The 21,065-nt window shown below is 50.6% G+C and overlaps 5 non-coding genes and 8 pseudogenes across 5 annotated transcripts; all 13 read left to right on the top strand.

Moving 5' to 3' along the window:
* LOC122377271 lies at positions 1 to 161 on the top strand (annotated as a pseudogene; the record flags this gene model as incomplete).
* Positions 162 to 1,659: 1,498 nt separating this feature from the next.
* On the top strand, positions 1,660 to 1,852 carry LOC122377279. Its single transcript, XR_006255834.1, has one exon. It is a non-coding gene; the product is annotated as a U2 spliceosomal RNA (small nuclear RNA).
* A 1,517-nt stretch (positions 1,853 to 3,369) lies between these two features.
* Positions 3,370 to 3,562, top strand: LOC122377278. The gene has a single exon (XR_006255833.1). It is a non-coding gene; the product is annotated as a U2 spliceosomal RNA (small nuclear RNA).
* A 1,515-nt stretch (positions 3,563 to 5,077) lies between these two features.
* LOC122377277 lies at positions 5,078 to 5,270 on the top strand. Its single transcript, XR_006255832.1, has one exon. It is a non-coding gene; the product is annotated as a U2 spliceosomal RNA (small nuclear RNA).
* Positions 5,271 to 6,789: 1,519 nt separating this feature from the next.
* LOC122377273 lies at positions 6,790 to 6,909 on the top strand (annotated as a pseudogene).
* A 20-nt stretch (positions 6,910 to 6,929) lies between these two features.
* Positions 6,930 to 7,107, top strand: LOC122377270 (annotated as a pseudogene).
* Positions 7,108 to 8,620: 1,513 nt separating this feature from the next.
* On the top strand, positions 8,621 to 8,748 carry LOC122377272 (annotated as a pseudogene).
* Positions 8,749 to 14,460: 5,712 nt separating this feature from the next.
* Positions 14,461 to 14,661, top strand: LOC122377280. The gene has a single exon (XR_006255835.1). It is a non-coding gene; the product is annotated as a U2 spliceosomal RNA (small nuclear RNA).
* A 1,513-nt stretch (positions 14,662 to 16,174) lies between these two features.
* On the top strand, positions 16,175 to 16,367 carry LOC122377267. The gene has a single exon (XR_006255830.1). It is a non-coding gene; the product is annotated as a U2 spliceosomal RNA (small nuclear RNA).
* A 1,517-nt stretch (positions 16,368 to 17,884) lies between these two features.
* On the top strand, positions 17,885 to 18,004 carry LOC122377276 (annotated as a pseudogene).
* Positions 18,005 to 18,024: 20 nt separating this feature from the next.
* LOC122377268 lies at positions 18,025 to 18,202 on the top strand (annotated as a pseudogene).
* A 1,516-nt stretch (positions 18,203 to 19,718) lies between these two features.
* On the top strand, positions 19,719 to 19,838 carry LOC122377275 (annotated as a pseudogene).
* Positions 19,839 to 19,858: 20 nt separating this feature from the next.
* Positions 19,859 to 20,036, top strand: LOC122377269 (annotated as a pseudogene).
* Positions 20,037 to 21,065: the final 1,029 nt, after the last annotated feature.

The raw sequence follows: 21,065 nt of genomic DNA, 5'->3' as shown, positions 1-21,065 counted from the left end.
AGTGTAGTACTGTTTCTTATCAGCTTAATATCTGATACGTCCCCTACATGGGGACCAGAATATTAAACTGATTTTTGGACTTTGGGGGTTTTTGGAGCTTGCTCCAGCCCTGCCGCGGGTTGGCCTGGCATTGCACTACAGCCAGGATCGGCCCACTTTTGTTATCATGCGTTGTGATATGTGGTGAAAATAAAAGGATAAAGATACTTTTAAGATATATGACAATAAAAATTGACAAACATGAAAATACGCCTCTTTTTGATCATGGTCATAGACAACGCTCATACTAATGGAATAAAATGCGGGTATCGGCAAATTGTACCTGTGACCCCTCAATGTCCCTGAGGTCATCAGGTCATGAAGAAAAATGACCCAATCAATCTTATGATTATAGACGTTTTTTTTCTCGAATTCCACTACTACGTGCCGCCCCCGACCCGAGCCACGATAACCGCTACAATAGGCGAATTAATTCACGCATTATTTTGTTCCCAGACAATCGACATCTTTCAAGTACACGGTGCATCGGCGTCCTAAAATGTGACTGGAAAGGCCGCTCTATCTGGTGAAACTCAGTAAAGACGGTGCAATCATCATCTAACTGAGGTACCTGTAAAGCTGACATCTTATCACTATTCATTCGGTATCAGTGATGGACAGTGGGGGGTGTGGGAAGTTGTGGGTGACGACAGCTTTGCCTTACGTAAAGCATCATATGCTTTTAAAACTTTTCTCTTTTTATTAGTTTTGCTATAGCGTGAGGCGTGCAATCGTATATCGAAATGAAAAAAGTAACTGGAAAAATAGCAGTATCTATCGACATTCCTTACATCTGTGCTTTGGTAAGGTCCGACAAATGCTTTATTTATTCATATTAGCCGTTTTCACGACGGCCATCTGGTACACATTTGATGCACAGGTGGTACAGATAAAGTGCAGAATTGGTCAAATCAGGTTCAGTGTGTCCTCTTAGCAGCTATCAGCTAGCACTTATATGCACTAATTTCTTATATGCCTGATTTGTCATATTTTCAGAGAGCATCATCGATTAAAACACTGTAATAAATTCATAAAATGAAGCTATTTGCTGTAAAAGAAAGTACGTGCAGATTTGATCACATCAGGTGCATTCGCCGGATAGACCGTCGTGAAAACGGCCATTAACTACTATCAAGATACATTTTTGTCGATACGTGCCTTATTCGTTACGTACATGATTAATCAGTACTTTTGCTGACGTACATGTGCAATACGTACTTTTGCGATGCATGCTTTTGTCTGCATGCAGCTAGGGGGGGGGGGTAGAGCTAGGGGGGGGGGTAGAGCGCTGCCATACGTCGTGGTGTTCGACTGTGCTGCCATCTGATGTCGCACCACTGATAACTGTCGGCGCGGCGCCGCCGTCTCCATTTGCGTGTGTACAAACGCACGGTCGAGAGCCACTAATTCGAAATTATTTCGAGTTTGGCGATCTTTTGTGCTTACAGATACTTACCATGGTGAGGATAAACTGAAACTGCGTATACTTTGAATGTAACATAATGGACCACTCTTATCACTCGCCGTGGCCACTAGCGCTCACGCTATAGCTCTGCATCGTTACTAGTACTAATAGTTATCCCTTAACTGCATAAGTATCTAAAAGTGTTGTGCTTAAGTATCGCTTCTCGGCCTTTTGGCTAAGATCAAAGTGTAGTATCTGTTCTTATCAGCTTAATATCTGATACGTCCCCTACATGGGGACCAGAATATTAAACTGATTTTTGGACTTTGGCGGGGTTTTTGGAGCTTGCTCCAGCCCTGCCGCGGGTTGGCCTGGCATTGCACTACAGCCAGGATCGGCCCACTTTTGTTATCATGCGTTGTGATATGTGGTGAAAATAAAAGGATAAAGATACTTTTAAGATATATGACAATAAAAATTGACAAAACATGAAAATACGCCTCTTTTTGATCATGGTCATAGACAAACGCTCATACTAAATGGAATAAAAATGCGGGTATCGGCAAATTGTACCTGTGACCCCTCAATGTCCCTGAGGTCATCTCAGGTCATGAAGAAAAATGACCCAATCAATATCATTATGATTATAGACGTTTTTTTTTCTCGAATTCCACTACTACGTGCCGCCCCCGACCCGAGCCACGATAACCGCTACAATAGGCGAATTAATTCACGCATTTATTTTGTTCCCAGACAATCGACATCTTTCAAGTACACGGTGCATCGGCGTCCTAAAATGTGACTGGAAAGGCCGCTCTATCTGGTGAAACTCAGTAAAGACGGTGCATCATCATCTAACTGAGGTACCTGTAAAGCTGACATCTTTATCACTATTCATTCGGTATCAGTGATGGACAGTGGGGGGCGTGTGGGAAGTTGTGGGTGACGACAGCTTTGCCTTACGTAAAGCATCATATGCTTTTAAAACTTTTCTCTTTTTATTAGTTTTGCTATAGCGTGAGGCGTGCAATCGTATATCGAAATGAAAAAAGTAACTGGAAAAATAGCAGTATCTATCGACATTCCTTACATCTGTGCTTTGGTAAGGTCCTGACAAATGCTTTATTTATTCATATTAGCCGTTTTCACGACGGCCATCTGGTACACATTTGATGCACAGGTGGTACAGATAAAGTGCAGAATTGGTCAAATCAGGTTCAGTGTGTCCTCTTAGCAGCTATCAGCTAGCACTTATATGCACTAATTTCTTATATGCCTGATTTGTCATATTTTCAGAGAGCATCATCGATTAAAACACTGTAATAAATTCATAAAATGAAGCTATTTGCTGTAAAAGAAAGTACGTGCAGATTTGATCACATCAGGTGCATTCGCCGGATAGACCGTCGTGAAAACGGCCATTAACTACTATCAAGATACATTTTTGTCGATACGTGCCTTATTCGTTACGTACATGATTAATCAGTACTTTTGCTGACGTACATGTGCAATACGTACTTTTGCGATGCATGCTTTTGTCTGCATGCAGCTAGGGGGGGGGGTAGAGCTAGGGGGGGGGGGGGGGGTAGAGCGCTGCCATACGTCGTGGTGTTCGACTGTGCTGCCATCTGATGTCGCACCACTGATAACTGTCGGCGCGGCGCCGCCGTCTCCATTTGCGTGTGTACAAACGCACGGTCGAGAGCCACTAATTCGAAATTATTTCGAGTTTGGCGATCTTTTGTGCTTACAGATACTTACCATGGTGAGGATAAACTGAAACTGCGTATACTTTGAATGTAACATAATGGACCACTCTTATCACTCGCCGTGGCCACTAGCGCTCACGCTATAGCTCTGCATCGTTACTAGTACTAATAGTTATCCCTTAACTGCATAAGTATCTAAAAGTGTTGTGCTTAAGTATCGCTTCTCGGCCTTTTGGCTAAGATCAAAGTGTAGTATCTGTTCTTATCAGCTTAATATCTGATACGTCCCCTACATGGGGACCAGAATATTAAACTGATTTTTGGACTTTGGCGGGGTTTTTGGAGCTTGCTCCAGCCCTGCCGCGGGTTGGCCTGGCATTGCACTACAGCCAGGATCGGCCCACTTTTGTTATCATGCGTTGTGATATGTGGTGAAAATAAAAGGATAAAGATACTTTTAAGATATATGACAATAAAAATTGACAAAACATGAAAATACGCCTCTTTTTGATCATGGTCATAGACAAACGCTCATACTAAATGGAATAAAAATGCGGGTATCGGCAAATTGTACCTGTGACCCCTCAATGTCCCTGAGGTCATCTCAGGTCATGAAGAAAAATGACCCAATCAATATCATTATGATTATAGACGTTTTTTTTTCTCGAATTCCACTACTACGTGCCGCCCCCGACCCGAGCCACGATAACCGCTACAATAGGCGAATTAATTCACGCATTTATTTTGTTCCCAGACAATCGACATCTTTCAAGTACACGGTGCATCGGCGTCCTAAAATGTGACTGGAAAGGCCGCTCTATCTGGTGAAACTCAGTAAAGACGGTGCATCATCATCTAACTGAGGTACCTGTAAAGCTGACATCTTTATCACTATTCATTCGGTATCAGTGATGGACAGTGGGGGGCGTGTGGGAAGTTGTGGGTGACGACAGCTTTGCCTTACGTAAAGCATCATATGCTTTTAAAACTTTTCTCTTTTTATTAGTTTTGCTATAGCGTGAGGCGTGCAATCGTATATCGAAATGAAAAAAGTAACTGGAAAAATAGCAGTATCTATCGACATTCCTTACATCTGTGCTTTGGTAAGGTCCTGACAAATGCTTTATTTATTCATATTAGCCGTTTTCACGACGGCCATCTGGTACACATTTGATGCACAGGTGGTACAGATAAAGTGCAGAATTGGTCAAATCAGGTTCAGTGTGTCCTCTTAGCAGCTATCAGCTAGCACTTATATGCACTAATTTCTTATATGCCTGATTTGTCATATTTTCAGAGAGCATCATCGATTAAAACACTAATAAATTCATAAAATGAAGCTATTTGCTGTAAAAGAAAGTACGTGCAGATTTGATCACATCAGGTGCATTCGCCGGATAGACCGTCGTGAAAACGGCCATTAACTACTATCAAGATACATTTTTGTCGATACGTGCCTTATTCGTTACGTACATGATTAATCAGTACTTTTGCTGACGTACATGTGCAATACGTACTTTTGCGATGCATGCTTTTGTCTGCATGCAGCTAGGGGGGGGGGGGGTAGAGCTAGGGGGGGGGGGGGTAGAGCGCTGCCATACGTCGTGGTGTTCGACTGTGCTGCCATCTGATGTCGCACCACTGATAACTGTCGGCGCGGCGCCGCCGTCTCCATTTGCGTGTGTACAAACGCACGGTCGAGAGCCACTAATTCGAAATTATTTCGAGTTTGGCGATCTTTTGTGCTTACAGATACTTACCATGGTGAGGATAAACTGAAACTGCGTATACTTTGAATGTAACATAATGGACCACTCTTATCACTCGCCGTGGCCACTAGCGCTCACGCTATAGCTCTGCATCGTTACTAGTACTAATAGTTATCCCTTAACTGCATAAGTATCTAAAAGTGTTGTGCTTAAGTATCGCTTCTCGGCCTTTTGGCTAAGATCAAAGTGTAGTATCTGTTCTTATCAGCTTAATATCTGATACGTCCCCTACATGGGGACCAGAATATTAAACTGATTTTTGGACTTTGGCGGGGTTTTTGGAGCTTGCTCCAGCCCTGCCGCGGGTTGGCCTGGCATTGCACTACAGCCAGGATCGGCCCACTTTTGTTATCATGCGTTGTGATATGTGGTGAAAATAAAAGGATAAAGATACTTTTAAGATATATGACAATAAAAATTGACAAAACATGAAAATACGCCTCTTTTTGATCATGGTCATAGACAAACGCTCATACTAAATGGAATAAAAATGCGGGTATCGGCAAATTGTACCTGTGACCCCTCAATGTCCCTGAGGTCATCTCAGGTCATGAAGAAAAATGACCCAATCAATATCATTATGATTATAGACGTTTTTTTTTTCTCGAATTCCACTACTACGTGCCGCCCCCGACCCGAGCCACGATAACCGCTACAATAGGCGAATTAATTCACGCATTTATTTTGTTCCCAGACAATCGACATCTTTCAAGTACACGGTGCATCGGCGTCCTAAAATGTGACTGGAAAGGCCGCTCTATCTGGTGAAACTCAGTAAAGACGGTGCATCATCATCTAACTGAGGTACCTGTAAAGCTGACATCTTTATCACTATTCATTCGGTATCAGTGATGGACAGTGGGGGGCGTGTGGGAAGTTGTGGGTGACGACAGCTTTGCCTTACGTAAAGCATCATATGCTTTTAAAACTTTTCTCTTTTTATTAGTTTTGCTATAGCGTGAGGCGTGCAATCGTATATCGAAATGAAAAAAGTAACTGGAAAAATAGCAGTATCTATCGACATTCCTTACATCTGTGCTTTGGTAAGGTCCTGACAAATGCTTTATTTATTCATATTAGCCGTTTTCACGACGGCCATCTGGTACACATTTGATGCACAGGTGGTACAGATAAAGTGCAGAATTGGTCAAATCAGGTTCAGTGTGTCCTCTTAGCAGCTATCAGCTAGCACTTATATGCACTAATTTCTTATATGCCTGATTTGTCATATTTTCAGAGAGCATCATCGATTAAAACACTGTAATAAATTCATAAAATGAAGCTATTTGCTGTAAAAGAAAGTACGTGCAGATTTGATCACATCAGGTGCATTCGCCGGATAGACCGTCGTGAAAACGGCCATTAACTACTATCAAGATACATTTTTGTCGATACGTGCCTTATTCGTTACGTACATGATTAATCAGTACTTTTGCTGACGTACATGTGCAATACGTACTTTTGCGATGCATGCTTTTGTCTGCATGCAGCTAGGGGGGGGGGGGGGTAGAGCTAGGGGGGGGGGGGGTAGAGCGCTGCCATACGTCGTGGTGTTCGACTGTGCTGCCATCTGATGTCGCACCACTGATAACTGTCGGCGCGGCGCCGCCGTCTCCATTTGCGTGTGTACAAACGCACGGTCGAGAGCCACTAATTCGAAATTATTTCGAGTTTGGCGATCTTTTGTGCTTACAGATACTTACCATGGTGAGGATAAACTGAAACTGCGTATACTTTGAATGTAACATAATGGACCACTCTTATCACTCGCCGTGGCCACTAGCGCTCACGCTATAGCTCTGCATCGTTACTAGTACTAATAGTTATCCCTTAACTGCATAAGTATCTAAAAGTGTTGTGCTTAAGTATCGCTTCTCGGCCTTTTGGCTAAGATCAAAGTGTAGTATCTGTGGGGCATTCCCCCGGTATTTGCACATGATCGCGGCTCATTGGTCGGGATAGACATGCTTTTGGTTGGCTACCTTTTTTTTACAAAGCACGCCGCTAAAACATGCTCTATACGCTAAAAAATCTGTTCTTATCAGCTTAATATCTGATACGTCCCCTACATGGGGACCAGAATATTAAACTGATTTTTGGACTTTGGCGGGGTTTTTGGAGCTTGCTCCAGCCCTGCCGCGGGTTGGCCTGGCATTGCACTACAGCCAGGATCGGCCCACTTTTGTTATCATGCGTTGTGATATGTGGTGAAAATAAAAGGATAAAGATACTTTTAAGATATATGACAATAAAAATTGACAAAACATGAAAATACGCCTCTTTTTGATCATGGTCATAGACAAACGCTCATACTAAATGGAATAAAAATGCGGGTATCGGCAAATTGTACCTGTGACCCCTCAATGTCCCTGAGGTCATCTCAGGTCATGAAGAAAAATGACCCAATCAATATCATTATGATTATAGACGTTTTTTTTTCTCGAATTCCACTACTACGTGCCGCCCCCGACCCGAGCCACGATAACCGCTACAATAGGCGAATTAATTCACGCATTTATTTTGTTCCCAGACAATCGACATCTTTCAAGTACACGGTGCATCGGCGTCCTAAAATGTGACTGGAAAGGCCGCTCTATCTGGTGAAACTCAGTAAAGACGGTGCATCATCATCTAACTGAGGTACCTGTAAAGCTGACATCTTTATCACTATTCATTCGGTATCAGTGATGGACAGTGGGGGGCGTGTGGGAAGTTGTGGGTGACGACAGCTTTGCCTTACGTAAAGCATCATATGCTTTTAAAACTTTTCTCTTTTTATTAGTTTTGCTATAGCGTGAGGCGTGCAATCGTATATCGAAATGAAAAAAGTAACTGGAAAAATAGCAGTATCTATCGACATTCCTTACATCTGTGCTTTGGTAAGGTCCTGACAAATGCTTTATTTATTCATATTAGCCGTTTTCACGACGGCCATCTGGTACACATTTGATGCACAGGTGGTACAGATAAAGTGCAGAATTGGTCAAATCAGGTTCAGTGTGTCCTCTTAGCAGCTATCAGCTAGCACTTATATGCACTAATTTCTTATATGCCTGATTTGTCATATTTTCAGAGAGCATCATCGATTAAAACACTGTAATAAATTCATAAAATGAAGCTATTTGCTGTAAAAGAAAGTACGTGCAGATTTGATCACATCAGGTGCATTCGCCGGATAGACCGTCGTGAAAACGGCCATTAACTACTATCAAGATACATTTTTGTCGATACGTGCCTTATTCGTTACGTACATGATTAATCAGTACTTTTGCTGACGTACATGTGCAATACGTACTTTTGCGATGCATGCTTTTGTCTGCATGCAGCTAGGGGGGGGTAGAGCTAGGGGGGGGGGGGGGTAGAGCGCTGCCATACGTCGTGGTGTTCGACTGTGCTGCCATCTGATGTCGCACCACTGATAACTGTCGGCGCGGCGCCGCCGTCTCCATTTGCGTGTGTACAAACGCACGGTCGAGAGCCACTAATTCGAAATTATTTCGAGTTTGGCGATCTTTTGTGCTTACAGATACTTACCATGGTGAGGATAAACTGAAACTGCGTATACTTTGAATGTAACATAATGGACCACTCTTATCACTCGCCGTGGCCACTAGCGCTCACGCTATAGCTCTGCATCGTTACTAGTACTAATAGTTATCCCTTAACTGCATAAGTATCTAAAAGTGTTGTGCTTAAGTATCGCTTCTCGGCCTTTTGGCTAAGATCAAAGTGTAGTATCTGTTCTTATCAGCTTAATTGGCGAGAGCGTGCCCCATCCTTGACCTAGTACCTGCCCCGGCGACTCTGGCCCGCTCACGGAACTTCCCCTCCACATTGTGCGGCGACAGGAGAGGCGGATGTCGGGGTAAGGGCTAGGTCCCGCTTATTCCTTCTTTGCCAAATCCTTTCCTTGCCCTGCTGGGCGCCACCTCTCCTGCTTGGAGATGGTGTCACCTCCGGCCTCGTCTGGCCGGGTGCCCGCCGCAGGCGCCTCTTCTCCCTCGCCGGGCCCGGCAGCTCTGCAGCAGCCGTGGCTCGAGGGCCAGCTGCTCGTGCTGCCCAGCCCGCTGCCGCTGCACGTGTGCTGCCCTGTGGCGGGCTGTCCGCGGTCATACGCGAACCAGGCGCAGACTGCCGTCCGCCACAGCCTGCTGCGACACCTTCGGACGGACTTCCACCCCGGACTGTCGGTGACCGGGTCGGAGTGGCGCTGTGCGGCCTGTGGAGCCAAACTTGCCCGTAAAGTTTCGGCCCACAGATGCCCCCTCGGCCCTCTGAACCGCCCGGTCCCGGACGCGGCGTCGGCGTTCCGGCAGGAGTGCCACTGGTGCCGGAAGTGGTTCACGACTCGCCGTGGCGTGCTCAACCACCGCGCCCGCTGCCCGCGCCGGCCGCCGCCCGCCCCGCCGCAGCCCACCGACTGGGCCGCTGCGCTGGCGCGGCTCCGTGCGGAGACGGCCCCCGCCGCCGGCGCCCCTGCAAGACCGGCGACACCGACGAGCCCGGAAATGGACCTGTCGCTGAGCCCTCCGCCGCCGCCACCTGGCCAGAGCCGTCCGTCGCCGCCGCCGGAGCCGACGCCGCCGCCGCCGCCGGAGCCGACACCGACGCCATCACCGGGGTCGACACCGACGCCACCACGGGAGCCGACACCGACGCCGCCACGGGAGCGGACACCGCCGCCGGCGCCCGAGGAAGATCGGCTCTCGCCGCTGCTGTCGCCTGGGCCGCTGCCCGAGCGGTGGTGGTCGCCGACCCAGCCGTCGCAGCCGCCGCGGTCGCCGCCTCTGGTGTTCCCAGAGACCTCGCCGTCGCCGGACTCATCATCTAAGACAGCTGAATCGCCGCCGTTACACGAGGATCTTGCCGCCTGTGACGGCGGCCCTGTGGACGCCCTGTCGCCGCACCGAGCGGAACGTGTGAGTGACAACGTGTCAGTGCCGCCCGCGAGTGCCTCCGACGCGACAGTGCCGCCCGCGAGTGCCTCCGACGCGACAGTGCCGCCCGCGAGCCTCCCAGACGCCGCAGTGCCGCGAGAATCGACGCCGCGCGAGTCGGTGCCGACGTGCCTTGTGCTAGTGTCTCCCGTGCCGCCCGCGACGGAGCCAGCGGGGTCCGCACTGGTGCAGCCGACCCCGTGTGTCGCCGGGACAACACTGGTGCGGCCCCCCTCGTCGGCGTCTCCGGTCCCGCGCCCTCGTTCTGACGGAGTTGACTGTGTCGGCGGCGCGTCGATTACGACACCGCGCCGGGGCCGCCGCTCGCCCAACCTGACGTCTTCGTGGTTCTGGCTGCGCGGCCCCGGCGTCGGCGCGAGGAGGGAGCCGTCGGCCGACAGCTCGGACTCATCGCCCGACTCGCCGTCCCCAGCGCCCACGCTGTACCTGCCGCCTGGCTCAAGCTCGTCAGACTCGACATCAACTGCTGGCAGCGGGCCGGCCGCGTCTCCGGGCCGGGCGGCGCGCCGCCGCCGCTACCGAGCCAGGCGCCGAGCGGAGCGCCGCCGCTCGGGCCACGTGGTGCCTGAGGCCGCTCCGCCACTCGCGGACGCCGGCCCCGCGCGGGCGGCTCCGCCCGCGCTGCCCCCTGGGACAGCGCCGCCGCCGCGGAGCCCGCCAGTGTCGCGCCGGCCGCCGCCCGGGCCGCCGCCGCCACCACCGCAGCGGGAATCGCCGCCCTCTCGCCGGCCGCCGGAGAGAGCGCCGCCAGACGCGCGGCGGTCGCCGCAGGAGCGGGACCTGCCGGCACGGCGCCCGCCGCCTCCATCAACCGGACGGACTGCGGCCGCGCCCGCCCCGCGACAGCGCGGCGGACGGCGCGGGCGGGGAGGACGAGGTGGCGGCCAGCGACGTGCCGAAGTGAGAAACGACGTGACAACCACGGTAAGCGACCGCCGCGACCCGCCCCAGGAGGTGACGCCCCCGCCCCAGCCCACCCTGCGACCCGATGCTCCCCCGCCCACCCCGGGACCCGACGCTCCCCCGCCCACCCCGCCGGCCGGCGCTCCCCCGGCCGAGGCGGCGGCCCCGGCCTCACGCTCCCGTGCTGGCCGTGGCCGTGGTCGCGGCCGGGGAGGCGCCGCGTCTGCCCGAGCCCAACCCCAGGCCCAGGAGCCCGAGCTTACCGAGCTCCAGAGGCTCTTCCTTCCTCGACTTGAGCACCTACTAGCTGCCGACGCCGAGTGGGCGGCTTGCGAGGAGGTGCTGACCGCGATGGTGGCCGAGGCGAGCCGGCGGAACGAAGCCTACCACGCTAAGCGCGCGGAGGAGACGGACCGCCGCCGCCGCCAGCCGCCGCCTGACCGGCAGCGCCTCCGCCGCGACCCGCCCCGACGGCCCGACCCGGCCGGCCGCCCGGCCGCTGCGCCGGCCCCACCCCCCGGACCCAACCCCGTCCCGGCTCCCCCGGCGGAGGGCGCCGCGCCGCCGCCGCCGCCGCCGCCGGCCGACCGACGCCGCCAGTACCGCCCACCGCAGTACGACCCGGCCGAGGCAAGCCGGCTGCAGCGCCTCTACCGCACCAACCGAGCCCGTGCTATGAGGGAGGTGCTGGCTGAGGACGGCCCGCGGTGCTCGCTGGACCCCGCCGCTATTCGCTCTCATTTCTCTCCGTCTCCCACGGCCGACCCTCCCGTGGACTGGGACGCCCGCCCGCCCTGTGTACCGGAGCTCGGGGAAGCCAATCAATGCGACGGGCTGACCCGGCCCTTCACTGAGGACGAGGTGTGGCAGCGCCTGCGCTCCGCCGCCAACACGGCGCCCGGCCCTGACGGGCTGCGCTATGTGGCGTGGCGTGCCCTCGACCCCGGCGCCCGCCTGCTGACTCTGGCATACAACGTGTGCAAGAGCCACCGGCGGGTGCCGGGCGAGTGGGGCAAGAGCAGCACGGTGCTCATCCACAAGGGGGGCGACGCCGACGACCCGTCGTGCTGGCGACCCATCGCCCTCATCAGCACGATCGCCAAAGTGTACGCCGGTCTGTGGGCCGACCGGCTCTCCCGTTGGGCGGAAGGGGAAGACCTCCTGTCCCCAGGACAGAAAGGCTTCCGGCACTATGACGGAGTATTGGAGCACAACTTCATACTCCAGAGTGCACTGACTGCCTCTCGGCGAGCGGCCGGCGGTGAGCTGCACGTTTGCTTTGTCGACCTGACAAACGCATTCGGAAGCCTGTCGCATAGTTACCTGTGGGACGTGCTGGCGCGCCTGGGCCTCGAGCCTGAGGTGCTGCTCGCCCTGCAGAGTATCTATGACGGCACCACTACCGTCTACGCCACGGCGCAGGGCGTGTCCGAGCCGGCACCAGTCGTGCGAGGCGTGCGTCAGGGCTGTCCGCTGAGCGGCGTCCTGTTCGCCCTTGCCATGGAGCCGCTTGTACGCGCCCTGAACGGGATTGACGGCGTCGAGGCGCTCGCCTTTGCCGACGACGTGGCGCTGCTCTGCCGAGACCACCCGGCCCTGGAGAGCGCGCTGACTGCGCTGGAGGATGTGTGCGCCTGGTGCGGCCTCCATCCTAACCCGCGCAAGTCCGGCCTGCTGTCGATCGGCCCGGCCCCGCCCCCCGCTCAGCTGTGCGGCCAGCCGCTGCCAGTGGTGGGGGAGGGCGGCTCGTACCGATACCTGGGCCGGCCCGTCGGCCACTCCCGCCTCTCCTGCCCGCCGACCGAGGTGCTGGACGACGCGCGGCGTGCCGCTGAGCGGGTGACGGACAGCGCTCTCGCCCCGTGGCAGAAGCTGGACGCCCTCCGCTCCTGCGTCATGCCGCGGCTGACGCACTGTCTCCGGCTCGGCCTCCTTCCCAAGACGGCGCTGCGCAGTCTGGACGCTGCAATTCGGTGGCGGGTGAAGGGCATCCTGAACCTGCCCTCCCGTGCCAGCGCTGAGTACTTGTACTCTGGCGTGGCGCAGGGCTGTGTCGGCCTTACGGAGCTGGCCGTGGAGGCGGACATGCTGCTGGTGGCTTCCACCTGGCAGCTGCTCACCTCCCCGGACGGGGCTGTGAGGACGACTGCCGAGGACCAGCTGACAGAGTGCGTGCGCCGCCGCCTCTCCGCCCCTCCCACCGCAGCGCAGGTCGCCGGCTACCTGAACGGCGAGGCCATGCGTGACGGCGGTGACGTCGCGACCCGGTTCAGCCGGGCGCGTGTCGCCACCAAAGCGCTGGCCAAGCTGGTCGGGATACGCTGGCAGGCGGCCGACGGCCAGCTGTCTCTGACGCTGGACGGCGAGCCGCTGCCGCGCGGCAAGACGGCCGCGCTGCTCCGGGACGCCGTCCGCCGCGCCGCCGCGGCCCGCCTGCACACCAAGCCCCATCAGGGCAAGGTGATGCGCTGTGTGGCCGACCAGCGCATCAGCAGCCACTACATGTATAGTGGTGATTACACCCGGTTCGCCGAGTGGCGCTTTGTCCACCGAGCGCGCCTGGGGCTGGTGCCTCTAAACGGGGCCCGCCACGGCGCTGCGCCGGGGGACCAGCGCTGCCGGCGCTGTGGACACGCCAGCGAGACCCTGCCCCACGTGCTGTGTCACTGCATGCAGCGGCACAGCGTGGCCTACCAGCGGCGCCACGACGCTCTCCTGGCTCGCCTGGCGAACGCGGTCCGGCGGGACGGAGTCGACGTCCGAGTAAACCGACAGGTGCCGGGCGTGCAGTCCACGCTGCGCCCCGACCTGGTGGTCACTCGTGACGGCGGCGCCACCGTCGTGCTCGCCGACGTCACGGTGGCCTTCGAGAACGGCCCCGAGGCCCTGCAAGCCGCCAGCGACGCCAAGGTGCGCAAGTACGCGCCCCTTGTCGCGGAGCTGCGAGCAGCGGGTAAGGAGGCCAGCGTCGTTGCTCTGGTGGTTGGCCCGCTGGGCACGTGGTGGCGGGGCAACGAGGCGGTGCTGCGCCGGCTCCGCGTCAGCCGTGCCTACGCCCGCCTCATGCGCCGCCTGATGGTGTGTGACACGCTGCGGTGGTCACGTGATGTGTACATCGAGCACATCACGGGCCACCGCCAGTATCAGTAGGCGCCGCCCACTTCTGGCGGCCGGCGGCGCCTCGCCCCTGCTCACCGACCGGCCGGGCAGCCGACGCCGCCCCTCCCCCCCCACTCCCTCCCCTCCCCGTCACCTGGGCGGGCACGGCACGGCCCTGCGTGGCCGTTGGGTCGCTGGGCCCTGCGAGGCCCGCATCAGTGTTTATGTGTGTATGTGTTTGTGACGCCTTGCAAGACCTGCGCGCTGTGTTTTCTAAAGTACCTTCGCCTGTATATAAATGTTCCAAGTGCCAAAGTGTAACGCGCGCTGTGTTTCCTAAAGTACCTTCGCCTGTATATAAATGTTCCAAGTGCCAAAGTGTAACAATGTCTTTCGGCCTATGGGTATTTTGTTTTGTATTATAGTTTGTTTTGTTTTGTTCTCTTCATTATTTTTTCTAGTGTGTATATACCCAATGTGCCATATCTCGCTTTCGAAGGCTGGAGTCTCCAATCACACCTGGAGACTCGCCTTATGTCGTGCTTGACCGTGCCCCACTACGGGCAACACTGTAATCATCTCCTTTCTGATGATGTTTTTTGAAACATGTGTTTTTTGAATAAAATCTGTTCTTATCAGCTTAATATCTGATACGTCCCCTACATGGGGACCAGAATATTAAACTGATTTTTGGACTTTGGCGGGGTTTTTGGAGCTTGCTCCAGCCCTGCCGCGGGTTGGCCTGGCATTGCACTACAGCCAGGATCGGCCCACTTTTGTTATCATGCGTTGTGATATGTGGTGAAAATAAAAGGATAAAGATACTTTTAAGATATATGACAATAAAAATTGACAAAACATGAAAATACGCCTCTTTTTGATCATGGTCATAGACAAACGCTCATACTAAATGGAATAAAAATGCGGGTATCGGCAAATTGTACCTGTGACCCCTCAATGTCCCTGAGGTCATCTCAGGTCATGAAGAAAAATGACCCAATCAATATCATTATGATTATAGACGTTTTTTTTTCTCGAATTCCACTACTACGTGCCGCCCCCGACCCGAGCCACGATAACCGCTACAATAGGCGAATTAATTCACGCATTTATTTTGTTCCCAGACAATCGACATCTTTCAAGTACACGGTGCATCGGCGTCCTAAAATGTGACTGGAAAGGCCGCTCTATCTGGTGAAACTCAGTAAAGACGGTGCATCATCATCTAACTGAGGTACCTGTAAAGCTGACATCTTTATCACTATTCATTCGGTATCAGTGATGGACAGTGGGGGGCGTGTGGGAAGTTGTGGGTGACGACAGCTTTGCCTTACGTAAAGCATCATATGCTTTTAAAACTTTTCTCTTTTTATTAGTTTTGCTATAGCGTGAGGCGTGCAATCGTATATCGAAATGAAAAAAGTAACTGGAAAAATAGCAGTATCTATCGACATTCCTTACATCTGTGCTTTGGTAAGGTCCTGACAAATGCTTTATTTATTCATATTAGCCGTTTTCACGACGGCCATCTGGTACACATTTGATGCACAGGTGGTACAGATAAAGTGCAGAATTGGTCAAATCAGGTTCAGTGTGTCCTCTTAGCAGCTATCAGCTAGCACTTATATGCACTAATTTCTTATATGCCTGATTTGTCATATTTTCAGAGAGCATCATCGATTAAAACACTGTAATAAATTCATAAAATGAAGCTATTTGCTGTAAAAGAAAGTACGTGCAGATTTGATCACATCAGGTGCATTCGCCGGATAGACCGTCGTGAAAACGGCCATTAACTACTATCAAGATACATTTTTGTCGATACGTGCCTTATTCGTTACGTACATGATTAATCAGTACTTTTGCTGACGTACATGTGCAATACGTACTTTTGCGATGCATGCTTTTGTCTGCATGCAGCTAGGGGGGGGGTAGAGCTAGGGGGGGGGGGGGTAGAGCGCTGCCATACGTCGTGGTGTTCGACTGTGCTGCCATCTGATGTCGCACCACTGATAACTGTCGGCGCGGCGCCGCCGTCTCCATTTGCGTGTGTACAAACGCACGGTCGAGAGCCACTAATTCGAAATTATTTCGAGTTTGGCGATCTTTTGTGCTTACAGATACTTACCATGGTGAGGATAAACTGAAACTGCGTATACTTTGAATGTAACATAATGGACCACTCTTATCACTCGCCGTGGCCACTAGCGCTCACGCTATAGCTCTGCATCGTTACTAGTACTAATAGTTATCCCTTAACTGCATAAGTATCTAAAAGTGTTGTGCTTAAGTATCGCTTCTCGGCCTTTTGGCTAAGATCAAAGTGTAGTATCTGTTCTTATCAGCTTAATATCTGATACGTCCCCTACATGGGGACCAGAATATTAAACTGATTTTTGGACTTTGGCGGGGTTTTTGGAGCTTGCTCCAGCCCTGCCGCGGGTTGGCCTGGCATTGCACTACAGCCAGGATCGGCCCACTTTTGTTATCATGCGTTGTGATATGTGGTGAAAATAAAAGGATAAAGATACTTTTAAGATATATGACAATAAAAATTGACAAAACATGAAAATACGCCTCTTTTTGATCATGGTCATAGACAAACGCTCATACTAAATGGAATAAAAATGCGGGTATCGGCAAATTGTACCTGTGACCCCTCAATGTCCCTGAGGTCATCTCAGGTCATGAAGAAAAATGACCCAATCAATATCATTATGATTATAGACGTTTTTTTTTCTCGAATTCCACTACTACGTGCCGCCCCCGACCCGAGCCACGATAACCGCTACAATAGGCGAATTAATTCACGCATTTATTTTGTTCCCAGACAATCGACATCTTTCAAGTACACGGTGCATCGGCGTCCTAAAATGTGACTGGAAAGGCCGCTCTATCTGGTGAAACTCAGTAAAGACGGTGCATCATCATCTAACTGAGGTACCTGTAAAGCTGACATCTTTATCACTATTCATTCGGTATCAGTGATGGACAGTGGGGGGCGTGTGGGAAGTTGTGGGTGACGACAGCTTTGCCTTACGTAAAGCATCATATGCTTTTAAAACTTTTCTCTTTTTATTAGTTTTGCTATAGCGTGAGGCGTGCAATCGTATATCGAAATGAAAAAAGTAACTGGAAAAATAGCAGTATCTATCGACATTCCTTACATCTGTGCTTTGGTAAGGTCCTGACAAATGCTTTATTTATTCATATTAGCCGTTTTCACGACGGCCATCTGGTACACATTTGATGCACAGGTGGTACAGATAAAGTGCAGAATTGGTCAAATCAGGTTCAGTGTGTCCTCTTAGCAGCTATCAGCTAGCACTTATATGCACTAATTTCTTATATGCCTGATTTGTCATATTTTCAGAGAGCATCATCGATTAAAACACTGTAATAAATTCATAAAATGAAGCTATTTGCTGTAAAAGAAAGTACGTGCAGATTTGATCACATCAGGTGCATTCGCCGGATAGACCGTCGTGAAAACGGCCATTAACTACTATCAAGATACATTTTTGTCGATACGTGCCTTATTCGTTACGTACATGATTAATCAGTACTTTTGCTGACGTACATGTGCAATACGTACTTTTGCGATGCATGCTTTTGTCTGCATGCAGCTAGGGGGGGGGTAGAGCTAGGGGGGGGGGGGGGGGGTAGAGCGCTGCCATACGTCGTGGTGTTCGACTGTGCTGCCATCTGATGTCGCACCACTGATAACTGTCGGCGCGGCGCCGCCGTCTCCATTTGCGTGTGTACAAACGCACGGTCGAGAGCCACTAATTCGAAATTATTTCGAGTTTGGCGATCTTTTGTGCTTACAGATACTTACCATGGTGAGGATAAACTGAAACTGCGTATACTTTGAATGTAACATAATGGACCACTCTTATCACTCGCCGTGGCCACTAGCGCTCACGCTATAGCTCTGCATCGTTACTAGTACTAATAGTTATCCCTTAACTGCATAAGTATCTAAAAGTGTTGTGCTTAAGTATCGCTTCTCGGCCTTTTGGCTAAGATCAAAGTGTAGTATCTGTGGGGCATTCCCCCGGTATTTGCACATGATCGCGGCTCACTGGTCGGGATAGACATGCTTTTGGTTGGCTACCTTTCTTTTACAAAGCACGCCGCTAAAACATGCTCTATACGCTAAAATATCTGTTCTTATCAGCTTAATATCTGATACGTCCCCTACATGGGGACCAGAATATTAAACTGATTTTTGGACTTTGGCGGGGTTTTTGGAGCTTGCTCCAGCCCTGCCGCGGGTTGGCCTGGCATTGCACTACAGCCAGGATCGGCCCACTTTTGTTATCATGCGTTGTGATATGTGGTGAAAATAAAAGGATAAAGATACTTTTAAGATATATGACAATAAAAATTGACAAAACATGAAAATACGCCTCTTTTTGATCATGGTCATAGACAAACGCTCATACTAAATGGAATAAAAATGCGGGTATCGGCAAATTGTACCTGTGACCCCTCAATGTCCCTGAGGTCATCTCAGGTCATGAAGAAAAATGACCCAATCAATATCATTATGATTATAGACGTTTTTTTTTCTCGAATTCCACTACTACGTGCCGCCCCCGACCCGAGCCACGATAACCGCTACAATAGGCGAATTAATTCACGCATTTATTTTGTTCCCAGACAATCGACATCTTTCAAGTACACGGTGCATCGGCGTCCTAAAATGTGACTGGAAAGGCCGCTCTATCTGGTGAAACTCAGTAAAGACGGTGCATCATCATCTAACTGAGGTACCTGTAAAGCTGACATCTTTATCACTATTCATTCGGTATCAGTGATGGACAGTGGGGGGCGTGTGGGAAGTTGTGGGTGACGACAGCTTTGCCTTACGTAAAGCATCATATGCTTTTAAAACTTTTCTCTTTTTATTAGTTTTGCTATAGCGTGAGGCGTGCAATCGTATATCGAAATGAAAAAAGTAACTGGAAAAATAGCAGTATCTATCGACATTCCTTACATCTGTGCTTTGGTAAGGTCCTGACAAATGCTTTATTTATTCATATTAGCCGTTTTCACGACGGCCATCTGGTACACATTTGATGCACAGGTGGTACAGATAAAGTGCAGAATTGGTCAAATCAGGTTCAGTGTGTCCTCTTAGCAGCTATCAGCTAGCACTTATATGCACTAATTTCTTATATGCCTGATTTGTCATATTTTCAGAGAGCATCATCGATTAAAACACTAATAAATTCATAAAATGAAGCTATTTGCTGTAAAAGAAAGTACGTGCAGATTTGATCACATCAGGTGCATTCGCCGGATAGACCGTCGTGAAAACGGCCATTAACTACTATCAAGATACATTTTTGTCGATACGTGCCTTATTCGTTACGTACATGATTAATCAGTACTTTTGCTGACGTACATGTGCAATACGTACTTTTGCGATGCATGCTTTTGTCTGCATGCAGCTAGGGGGGGGGGGGTAGAGCTAGGGGGGGGGGGGGGGTAGAGCGCTGCCATACGTCGTGGTGTTCGACTGTGCTGCCATCTGATGTCGCACCACTGATAACTGTCGGCGCGGCGCCGCCGTCTCCATTTGCGTGTGTACAAACGCACGGTCGAGAGCCACTAATTCGAAATTATTTCGAGTTTGGCGATCTTTTGTGCTTACAGATACTTACCATGGTGAGGATAAACTGAAACTGCGTATACTTTGAATGTAACATAATGGACCACTCTTATCACTCGCCGTGGCCACTAGCGCTCACGCTATAGCTCTGCATCGTTACTAGTACTAATAGTTATCCCTTAACTGCATAAGTATCTAAAAGTGTTGTGCTTAAGTATCGCTTCTCGGCCTTTTGGCTAAGATCAAAGTGTAGTATCTGTGGGGCATTCCCCCGGTATTTGCACATGATCGCGGCTCATTGGTCGGGATAGACATGCTTTTGGTTGGCTACCTTTCTTTTACAAAGCACGCCGCTAAAACATGCTCTATACGCTAAAAAATCTGTTCTTATCAGCTTAATATCTGATACGTCCCCTACATGGGGACCAGAATATTAAACTGATTTTTGGACTTTGGCGGGGTTTTTGGAGCTTGCTCCAGCCCTGCCGCGGGTTGGCCTGGCATTGCACTACAGCCAGGATCGGCCCACTTTTGTTATCATGCGTTGTGATATGTGGTGAAAATAAAAGGATAAAGATACTTTTAAGATATATGACAATAAAAATTGACAAAACATGAAAATACGCCTCTTTTTGATCATGGTCATAGACAAACGCTCATACTAAATGGAATAAAAATGCGGGTATCGGCAAATTGTACCTGTGACCCCTCAATGTCCCTGAGGTCATCTCAGGTCATGAAGAAAAATGACCCAATCAATATCATTATGATTATAGACGTTTTTTTTTTCTCGAATTCCACTACTACGTGCCGCCCCCGACCCGAGCCACGATAACCGCTACAATAGGCGAATTAATTCACGCATTTATTTTGTTCCCAGACAATCGACATCTTTCAAGTACACGGTGCATCGGCGTCCTAAAATGTGACTGGAAAGGCCGCTCTATCTGGTGAAACTCAGTAAAGACGGTGCATCATCATCTAACTGAGGTACCTGTAAAGCTGACATCTTTATCACTATTCATTCGGTATCAGTGATGGACAGTGGGGGGCGTGTGGGAAGTTGGGGTTGACGACAGCTTTGCCTTACGTAAAGATCATATGCTTTTAAAACTTTTCTCTTTTATTATTTTGCATAGCGTGAGGCGTGCAATCGTATATCGAAATGAAAAAAGTAACTGGAAAAATAGCGTATCTATCGGACATTCCTTACATCTGTGCTTTGGTAGTCTGACAAATGATTATTTATTCATATTAGCCGTTTTCACGACGGCCATCTGGTACACATTTGATGCACAGGGGGTACAGATAAGTGCAGAATTGGTCAAATCAGGTTCAGGTGTCCTCTTAGCAGCATCAGCTAGCACTTATATGCACTAATTCTTATATGCCTGATTTGTCATATTTTCAGAGAGCCTCCATCGATAAAACACTGTAATAAATCATAAAATGAAGCTATTTGCTGTAAAAAGAAGTACGTGCAGATTTGATAACATCAGGTGCATTCGCCGGAAGACCGTCGTGAAACGGCCATTAACTACTATCAAGATACATTTTTGTCGA

This window comes from Amphibalanus amphitrite, unplaced genomic scaffold (assembly GCF_019059575.1).
Source record: "Amphibalanus amphitrite isolate SeventyFive unplaced genomic scaffold, NRLGWU_Aamphi_draft 002687F_arrow, whole genome shotgun sequence".
Taxonomy (NCBI): domain Eukaryota; kingdom Metazoa; phylum Arthropoda; class Thecostraca; order Balanomorpha; family Balanidae; genus Amphibalanus; species Amphibalanus amphitrite.
This window is presented reverse-complemented; position numbering and strand designations above follow the sequence as displayed.